At 40.8% G+C, this 10,835-nt stretch overlaps 1 long non-coding RNA gene across 1 annotated transcript in view; it reads right to left on the bottom strand.

Annotated features, from left to right (window-relative positions):
• Nucleotides 1–1,691: 1,691 nt before the first annotated feature.
• The window catches only part of LOC138154211 (uncharacterized), a 57,036-nt gene continuing 47,892 nt past the window's right edge, over nucleotides 1,692–10,835 (bottom strand). Inside the window, exon 3 of the long non-coding RNA XR_011166574.1 lies at nucleotides 1,692–3,476. This is a non-coding gene — a long non-coding RNA (uncharacterized lncRNA). The remainder of the gene's footprint in view (nucleotides 3,477–10,835) is intronic.

Below are 10,835 nucleotides of genomic sequence, written 5' to 3'. Positions count from 1 at the left end.
CTGGCCCAGACCAATAACCTTTCCACTCTGTCTCATTCCTTGTTAGAGGATTGTTAGGGCTACTGAGCCTACAAACAAGACTTTCAGGTCTATGGAGTCACTTTGCTTTGCTGGTTTTATAAGTCCTTAGGTATACTGACTAGCTGTTCAGCAGAATTTGAGATGTTTTAGGCACACCCTTTCCCTGCTCTACCACAAAATTCATCCCTCCTCTGCATACCACCTGAAATTCCCCAATTCGGGTTTATTCCCTGCTAAATTCCTCTTTTATAGGATTAACTAAGAGAGAGTGTCTACAGGCCCTAACTTTCTAGTATGAATAAATTTTTCAGTTCCTGTCCCTTATAACCAGAGAGACAAATTATTTAGGAAAAGGGAAGGGACAAAAGGGCCCAGGTTGACATGGTTCTAGGTACCTTCCTCCATTGAAAGCAAGAATTATGTTCACTTTGGAGATGTAAAGACACAGACCCAAAGAATGGAAGTGCTAAGTCGGTCCTGGGAGATGACCCTGTTCAATGCCATCATTTCACAGTTGAAGAAATTAAATCCTGGAGGAGAGAACTTTAGATCTCAACTTTGTCCAAGGTTACCCAGCAACATTAGTAATAAAATTGGGACTTAATCAGTTCTTCTGACCCCAAACCTAGACCTCTTTCCACTATGCCAGATGTCTTTTAACTTTCCCAGATTGTTTTTTTAAACCCTTACCTATTTTCCTGAGCAGTAAAGATCCTCAGGAAGCTAGAACAAGCCTCTGTGTATGTGTTGTTTTTTGTTTGTTTGTTTTTGTAGATATATCAGGAAAGGGAAATGTATAAATCTGAGTTCCATTCTGAAGAGGTCCTGGATAAAAGGACCTTCTGGGGGAGATTGAGTAGCGACTACAACATTTTCAGAGCAGAGAAATTGAGGTTCAAAGGAAAGAAGAAAGGGGATCAAGCTGTACTAGGTTTGAGGAGCTAATCCCAACATCTGGGGAGGTGATCAGTCTCTTCCACTTAACTCCCTCCCCAATTCCCCAATTTAGTAGCAATTACTATGTTCCTAATGATGTGGAAAGTCTTAATTCTGGCTGCACCAAGAACAAAAAAAAGCAAAACCCCACATTACATATATTCCAGTGATATTAAGAAGGGACATGATATTATTCTAAAATTATTCTTAAAATGACCTTGAAGAACCTACTGTTGTCTTAGAGGAAGAAGGGGTGTAAACGTTTCCTGAAAAGCATTTTGTGACAACAAGAAAAAATACAAGAAGGGGGGAAAATCTTGTTGAATTCTTAGCGTGAAAACTATGAGGTAACAAGTGGTTATTCCTTTATTTAAAAAGGACCTATTAATTCAAGCTAGAATTGTAACAAACAATACTTTCATTGAAAGGGTGGTGCCTCACACAAAGTGAGGACTGGGTAAGACCTTAATTTAGATGGGCCAATGTCTCCCACTGCCTACTAGGCCATCACCAATCTTCTTGGCGTAGGTCTTGCTACTGGACTTGGATGACTCTGGAGGAGAAAGTGAAGCTGATGACTTTGTGCATCTCTGCCTCACTTAAATCCAGTTCACTCAGAAGTCAAGACATGTCACCCATGATGTCATTGGTTCTCTTTGAGAATGAAGGATGAACAGCAACAATAGAAAGTATTAAGCATAATTTGTTAAGGATGGCTTTCCTGAAGAAAATCTCCCAAGTGGGTATTGAGCTGGACTGTTGGACTAGATGATTTCTACTGTCTCTTACTGCTCTATGTTTTTTTTTCTATGCTCCTATAAGAGAGCAGAATGACCTAGTGGATAGGGAGGCTAGTCTTAGAATAAGAAAGACCCAGGTTAAGTCCTGTCTCTGACATGCACTAACTATATTGGCCTTGGCCAAGTCACTTAATATCTCAATGTCCCCAAGCAACTCTCTTAGAGTAATGAGTTATAGATGAACTGCTGACCTGCATTGGTGGAGGAAATTTCCACAATGGAAATATCCTTACATCCATGAAATCACAGGTCTGGACTTTTTTAAAATGCCATTATGATTGTAGAGTATATAGATGAGATTAAAGACTGGAAGATAGAAAGGGGATGGATTTTTTCTTTAGATATGTGATCCTGGAGGTAATAGGGATCTGGAGTCTATAGATTAGAGGAATGACGTGGTATGGTCACTGTACCTTTGACAGCTAAATGGAAGATGGCCTGGAATGGAGAGAGACTTATGGCAGACCAATGAGACTATTGTATTTGTGCCCAACCTGTGGTAGAGCCTTCCAAGCTCATATTGATCTGATCAGGCACAGGGAGACATGTTGACTCCAACATAGTGATGTCATTTTTGGTCCTCTTCAAGAACAAAGGACCACACTGAGTCCAGGTATGAGGTGATGAGGTCCACTGCCCCAAGTGAAGAGAAGGGAACATATACAAATAATGTTGTGAAGGTAAAAATGACCACAGGCAGCTGATTGGGAAGTTCATATCCCCTCTGTGGGCCTCAGTTTTCTTCCCTGAGAGGGCTGGACTAGATGATCTCCAAAGCTGAGAGATGTCCTGAGGCTAGAAACAAGGAGATTTTGGTAGCAGATTAGATATGCGGGATGAGTGCAAATGACACCTGCTGTAAATGGGAGGAAGGCACCTTGGACAGTTCCTTGGGCAGTAATAAGGAAGAGGAAAGGGAGGAAAGAGAATGAATGAGTTTGAGATGCCTGTAGGACATCATGCATCAAAGACTGCAGAGAGGGCAACAAAAATAAGGATTGAGAAAAAGCCATCAGACTTGGGAATTAAAAGGTCAATTAGCTTTTGCAGATGATTCTAGGAGCTACTTATCCAGCCCTAACCTCTCTCCTGACCTCTAGGCTAACATCTCCAACTGTCTGTTGGACATCTCCAACTGGATGTCCCTTAGACATCTTAAACTCAATATGTTTGAAACAGAATTTACAACCTTTCCTTCCAAGCATTCTCACTGTTAACAGGATTTTACTGACCCAGTCTTTAACCTGAGAATGACAAAACAGCAGGCCAGAGACAAAGTACCAGTAATCAGGTAGCCATTTAATTAATTAGCTTCATTATGAGGAACAGATTTGCAAATTGGGAATTCTCCTGATCAGAATTCCACCTTGCTGAACTGAAGACAGAGATTACATACATAAATCACAAGTGGGAAGGTACATTACAAACAATTGTTCCCAGGGCCAGAGTGGTTTCCCATGACAAACCCACAAATGGCAGACAATACGACAATTCTTGAGTCCTGTGGGAGCAATGCTGCTTGAGTCCTTGAGGATCGTTACTTGGTGTGTCACAGGACCAGAGCTCTGTGACAAGGAACAGGTTCTATAGTCTTTGATTCACTTCACTTCAGGTAGGCTGGCAGAAGGATGCCAGTGATTGTGAGCCTTGTCAGTTTGATTGATCAGTTCCAGCTGCATTGTGAATCTTTCCATCCTTCACAAGATGGAAAAAGCAATTCTGAAAAATAGAATCTATTAGTATATTTTTACACATATCATATCAATGATTATAAAAATCATAATTTCCTTCACATCCTCTTCCCAGATTTCTGTTACAGTTGAGACTACTACCATCCTCCCATTCACTTAGACTCAAAACTCATGAAGGCATCATCCTCAACTGCTCATTCCCTCACACCCAATCTGTGGTCAGGTTCTTTCATTTGTACCTTCATGACATCTTTCACGTATACCCCCATGTTAGCACCAGGTTGTTTAGTCATTTTCAGTCATGTCTGACTTCATGAACCCTTTTTGGGGGTTTTCTTGGCAAAGATACTAGACTGGGTTGCCATTTCCTTCTTCAGCTCATTTTACAGATGAAGAGACCGAGGCCACAAGGATTGAATGACTTGCCTAGGATCACACAGCTAGAAAATGTCTGCTGTCATATTTTAACTCAGGAAGATAAGGCCAGCACTCTAGCCACATTTCTGTAAGACAAAGACTAATTTTCCTTATCCCTGCCACCTGACTGGCCTTTGCCTCTATGGTCACCTAAGGGCATTAAAAAGTCCCACTCATGTGGCATCAAAGCCTTTTCAACTTGGTGGATATCCAAAGACCACATAATTCACCATGCATTCCCTTCTGACCTGACAAGCTTCTCTAAAAACATGAGTAGAACCAAGGTCCACTGTATCCTCATTACATATCCTTGCTGTACTAAGCAAATTAAACTTCCTTTTGTCAGCTATTCAATTATTCACAAGTATTTCATTTCATCCCAAAATTGAACCTGAACACTACTGTTGGGCCTCCCTTAACTTCCCTATTTCTTCTCTCCTCTGACACTGGCACTGCCCTGATGCAGAACCTCATCACCTCATACCTGGACTACTGCAATAGCCTTACAGCTGAACTCTGTTCCTTAAGTCTCTCCCCATTCTAGCCCATCCTCCACTCAGCTGCCAAAGTGATCTTCCTAAGGCACAGGTCTCACACTCTACTTCAATAAACTTCAGTGGCTCCCTATTACTTCTGGAACCAAATGGAGAACACTGTTTGACTTTTAAAGTCCCTTACAACTTGGTCCCTTTCTATCTTTCCTGCCTCCTTGCATCTTACTCCCTTCTGTGTACTTTACAATCCAATATCTCTGAACTCCTTGATTTTTCTTTCCCATGACACCCATCTCCCAGCTCACCATAATTAAAATTCTCCTTCCTCATCTCTGCCTCCTGTCTTCTCTGACTTCCTTTAAGTACCAGCTAAAGTCTCATCTTCTTAAAGATCTTCCTTAATCTTAGCCAGTAGTAGCCTAGGAAAGAACTAAAGAGGGAGCAAGGTCTTAATAAGGATGAAGAACAAGATTTGGATCCTAAGGGAAAGGGAAACATGAAATGGTAAAGATGATTATTTCTGCCTTTCTTCCTCTTTATTATATTGCCTGGTGAGCTCACCAACTCCGATGGTTTCGATGATTTCTCTGAGATTGTTTCCAATATATCCTATTTAATCTTATTTGTAATTATTTGCATGCTTTCTTTTAGAATGTGAGCTCCCTGAGGGCAAGAATTGTCTTTTGCCTTTCTTTGTATTTCAAGGGCTTTGCACAATGTCTGGTACATAATGGGGATTTCATAAACACTTGTCTTCCTTGACTTCACTAGATTATAATCAAATAAAGAAATTTCAGAGTTCAACGTGGGTGGCATTCTTCTGTTTTAGATTATGGATGATGGCAAGGTCAAAGATATGACCTTGTGTGCAGCTACAGTGAAGTGGAGGAATGGGTCATAGGAAACAAGTTCAGCAAAGAACTGAGAAGTTATGGTTTTTGATAGAATATCAATATATATGTTGAAGTTTCCTGGTAAGAGGTCAGGAGGTGAGATAGAGGGACAGACTGTGCCAGACATTGAATTCACTGGGGATAGAAGAAGAGTGTCCTGGGAACTGATAGATAATAGCTAGGAGACACTTACTAGCTTCATGACCCTGGGCAAATAATTTAACCTCTCAGTCTCAGTTTCCTCATAAATAAAATGGGAACAATAATAACACCTTCCTCCCAGGGATTGTTGTGAGGATCAAATGAAATAACATTTATAAAGTGCTTGCTCTATAAATGGGCATCTAGGTAGTATAGTGGATAGAGTACACTGGGCTTCTATTCAGGAAAACTCATCCTCATGAGTTCAAATCCAGCCTCAGACACTAGCTGTGTGACCCTGGGCAAGTCACTTAGCCCTGTTTGTCTCAGTTTTCTCATCTATAAAATGAGCTGGAGAAGGAAATGGCAAACCAGTATCTTTGCCAAGAAAATCCCAAATGGGATCACAAAATGTCAGAAACAACTGAACAAAAAAATTGCTCAATAAACACTGTTATGATTATCATTCTTAGATATGCCACTGGACCATATGCTCTGGCAGGCTCTACCACACTGGAAGAGCTTTGAATAAGTTCCAAGAAAGAGAGAGAGAGAGACAGAGAGAGACAGAGAGAGAGAGAGAGAGAGAGAGAGAGAGACAGAGAGAGAGAGAGAGAGAGAGAGAGAGAGAGAGAGAGAGAGAGAGAGAGAGAGAGAGAGAGAGAGAGAGAGAGAGAGAGAGAGAGAGAGAGAGAAGAGGGGTGGAGAGAGAGAAGAGCACACTTAGTGTGAAGAGACTCCCTCCTAGAAAGATGATGTCAAGGTAATGAATTATTTGGTCATAGTAAACCATGAGAAAAAGAAAAAAATGTTAATGTCCTTCAGTCCAATGCAGATCCTTTTCAATTTCACAGTGAGGGTAATGGAGTCATGGAAAAGGGGCCAGAGGGAGCTAAGATTCACACGGTTTTGAGGCCATCTGTTAACAATTGGTACCCAAAACATGCAATCTTTGTCCAATAACCAAGGAATTCATATACATTTAGAGGAAGTGAACCACATCAACACTGAAGAGAGAAGTTAAGTTGCAACTAAATGGAAAAATGGTTCACAAGTTCTCCTTGGAGAGGAAAAGAAAGCAGCTGGTTTCATCTGTGCCCAAGCCATAGCATCTGTGTGGCAGGCACTGGGCTAAATGCTGGGAATACAAAGAAAGGCCCAAACTGTGCCTGCCCTCAGGGAGCTTACAGTCTAGCGGGGAGACAACATGTTCATAAATAGACACATAACATACATACAGAGTAAATGGAAGGTGATCTTAGCTGAGAAGGCTCCAGCAGCTGGGGAAATCCAGAAAGACTTCCTGCAGAAGGTAGTTCTTGAGCTGAGTCTTCCTTGAGAAGTCAGTGATTCTAAGACCCAGGGAGATATGGGGGACAGCCAGTGAAAAGGTATGGAGGTAAGAGATGGGGTGTCAGCAAATAGGTCAGTACATAGGGAGGTGAGTAAAGCATGTAAAGACTGGAAAAGTCAAAGGGACCACATTGTGAAGAACTTAGAATGCCAAGCAAAGGAGTTTGCATGGAATCCTGGAGATGAGAGGAAACCCCTGGAGCCCATTGCTCAAGGGGATGACATGGTGAGACCTACACTTTAAGAAGAGGATCATTTCATATGACAATTGGTTGTCCCATCTTGAAATGTTCAGGACAAACTAAGAAAAAAGACTACCATGTTGATGATGATGGTTTAGACACTAACATCTGCTGAAGAGAAGAAACAGAGAGAGATGGGGGGAGAGAGACAGAGACAGAGACAGAGAGACAGAGACAGGAAGAGATTCCCCAATAAACTTGATGAGATCCTACAAACCAATTCAATACAGATTTTGCAACTTCATGTGATGGTCAGCACGGGAAAGAATTATGAAAAGTACATTGGGAAATATGGTTCAAGTTAGAGAAATTAAAGAGGTCAAAGGTTTGAGAACAGTCAGAAGCCTCACATCTATATCTCATGAATATATTCTTTCAGATAGGGACAGAGCTGGTATCTGCCATCTCATTGATATAAGGAATTTCCAAACATAGAAACTCCTTCTGCCAGTGCAGTTTCCTAGAATACCTAGAGATTAAATTGTTTATTTTTCTAAACGAGTCAGCACTAGGGCTGGTGAGAATCACAACTGAAAGTGACTCTATCTTACATGGACAATATGTAACTGATATTGTGGGCATCACATCAGAATCAGATGTCAGTGTGCAACCAGACCATCATTTCATTTGGGCAAATGTCAAAATCAGCATCAAATTAGAATAAAGGATAAAAGCTGAGAAAACTGTATTGGGTACAATTGGATATAGCCTCGATTTGACCTATTCAAATGAGTTCCTAATGTCCCACTACACAGTGACCAAGAGTAAAGAAACTTCCTTGGCCAGAAGACGTTTGATATGAGAGAGGAACAGAGTCACAGACACAGAAAGAGAAGAGAGAAAAGGAGAGAGGAAAAGAGAAAGGGAGAAAAAAGAGAGGGTGGGAGAGAAGGAGGGGGTAGAGAGAGAGTGAGGGAGACAAGAGAAAGAAAAAGAGAGAGAAAAGGGGGAGTGGAGAGAGAGCTGAGCAGCAGCAGTTTAGAACAAAAACTCATTTGTGAAACTCTGCAAAGGGTGATGGCAGATGAGGAACTTCACAAAGCAGTGGAAATCAAAGAAAGAAAAATAAGTCTGTAGAAAACTTGGCATGAAACCCAAATGAGCCACAATATCCCAAGAACATTCCTAGATGAAGCTGGCAGGGGGACAGCAACAGGGAGAAAATGGAACTGGTGTCTCACTGTTTCTATAGCAAACTCATTTCATCATCGGTTACCATAGAACTACCTTGGTCCTCAATGGTGTTTTTCATTATGAGAAAGCAGACATGGTTCTTATGAGGATGGAGTCAGGAAGAGTCACTGGAGGGGTCCAAATATACAATGGGGATAAAGTCTACACTGCCTGAAGAGGGACAATCTTGAAACCGTCAAGAGTCTATTTTACAATCCATCTCAGGAGGAAGATTTCAGAAATGTCTCACCTGGAAGGGGCTTCAGCATCCATCTAGTCCAATCCATACCCCAAAATGAATCCCCAGAACAGTAAACTGGACAAACAGACTTTCAATGAAGATGACCCACTATTAGCCAAGGCAGGTCATTCCCTTTTGAATAGGTTTCATTGGGAAAAAAATTGTTTCCATTATAAGCCTAACTTCTCTTTATAACTTCTCCCCATTGTGCCTAGGCTAGGCTCCGAGGAAACCAATATCTTTAGGTTCCTGGAAAAAGTGTGGTTGTAAAGTTGAAAGGAATTGATAGAAGGGCACCACCAGGAGCAAAATCTTCAGCTTATTATAAACCCACGTGGGAAATGTCACCCAGCCTGGACACAGAAAGGATCAATAGATTGACAGCTCCTTGATTCTGTGGACAACAATGCATGGCCATTCTTGGTTGGTGGAGCAATTTATCTGGTTGATTCCAATAACGAAAGACTCCGGCATGCTGACTAGGTTTGTATCCCAATTTCTTTGAGGGACAAGTGGCATTCAGCCCCTAAGAATGAGCAAGGAAGCTGACCCTCCTTGGGTCAAAAAGAATGAGTCTGATCCCTCCCCCACACAAAGATTTTTCAAATACTTGAACATGGCTATCATGTCCCACACAAGCCTCATCCTCTTTAGGCTAAACATCTCTAGTTCCTTTAACCCAGTCCTAATATGCCATGGACTGAAGGTCCTTCACCACCCTGCTTGCCCTCCTCTGGCCATGTTCCAGTTTGCCAGTGTCTCTCCTAAACCATGGTGCCCAGAAAAGAGCACAAAACTGCAGATATTGACCTGGGTTTAGTAGGACTATTGTCATCTTATTCCTGAAAGTTACACTTCTCTCAGTGCAGTCAAAGTTAATGTTAGGGTTTGGGGTGGGGGAGGTTTGGATGCCAAATCACACTACTAATTCATATTAAACTTTCAGTCCACTAAAGACCCCAAATCTTCAGACAAACTATTAATAAGCTAGACAGGCTATCCAATCCTGCCTCCCTCATTTTATATTTATTATGTCAATTTCTCAAACCAAATGTAAGATGTTCTGTTTATCACTGTTGAAATTCATCTTGTTTGATTCAATCCGATTTTTTAGCTTATTCAGATCTTTTTAGATCCTAGTTCCATTCCCAAGTGTGTTAACTATTCTTGGCTTTGTGTTTTCTGCAAATTTATTAAACGTTCCATCTATGCTTTTATCCACATTGTTGGCAAAAATTAATAAACAGCAGAGTCAAATACAGAGCCCAGGTGTTCTCTATTGAAAACCTCCTTCCAAAATGACATCAAACCATTAATGACCACCATTTTACTCTCACCATTCAATGAGATCCAAATTTGTCTAATTGTACTATATAGTCTAGTCCATACTTCACCTTTTCCACAAGAACTGCATGGAATTTTGTCAAAAACTTTGCTAAAATTTAAGTAAGATATATATATATATAATGCATGTAAATATGTATGTGTGTACATATATACATATGTGTGTATACATACATGCATATATACATATGTGTGTATACATACATATATAAATCATTTCCCTTATCTATTGATTTAGTAATCCTTCCCAAAAAATGAAATAAGGTTAGTCTGGTGTGACCTGTTCTTGGCAAAATCATGTTGTGTTTTGTTCTGGTTTTTTTGTGATCATTACTTTGCTGTATAGATGATCACTTATATATTGAGTACTCGGACCTCACTCTGTCAGAGAAAGGGTTGACTGCATCTTCCTTCTCCGGGTTTGAGAGGTACACTTGAGGAATTAGGGATGTCTCTTCTCTCGTGCTAGCAACTATAGCCCCCATTGTTAGCTTCCAGTAATTAATACCTCAGTTCCATTTAATAAATTAAAATTAATTAGCTTTTACAAATGGATATTTACTTGAAAGATATAGGAAGACCAGGAGTATAAAAATTCAACCCCCCCAAAAAAAACCTTTTGGAGCAAACTCTCCCCTATAACACCTCATTCTCTATGGAATGACAATTTAATATCTACTCAGCATGGGATCTACCAAATTCACATCCAAATGCAGCATCAAAATTGAATGAGCCCTTGTTTTAACTACCTCTGAACTGGGTCATGAAAGTTAGACCATGATTTTTGGTACCTTAAAACTAGACTGACTGGCTACAAACTTTGGCACAAACTCAACCCTCAGACTTCCTAGTGGCTTGCTCTCCTGAGCTTTCAAACTCATAAAGTCAGAGCCTCCAGTCTTCTCCTCCAAGACAAAAGAATGAGTTAAAGAATTAAACCTGTCTTCATGGGTCACATGTTAGCCTTAGATGAAGAGAGTCTGAGGCCTCTCCCCTTATAGCATTGCTTTTCAAGGAGCTTACATTTTGTTTTAAGAATGGACAGGAAAGAAGAGAGGAGAGGAGAAAGGAGAGGAGAGGAGAGGAGAG

This window comes from Petaurus breviceps, unplaced genomic scaffold (assembly GCF_028583685.1).
Source record: "Petaurus breviceps papuanus isolate PSGF00001 unplaced genomic scaffold, PetGlider_PUasm1.0 91041, whole genome shotgun sequence".
Taxonomy (NCBI): Eukaryota; Metazoa; Chordata; class Mammalia; order Diprotodontia; family Petauridae; genus Petaurus; species Petaurus breviceps.
This window is presented reverse-complemented; position numbering and strand designations above follow the sequence as displayed.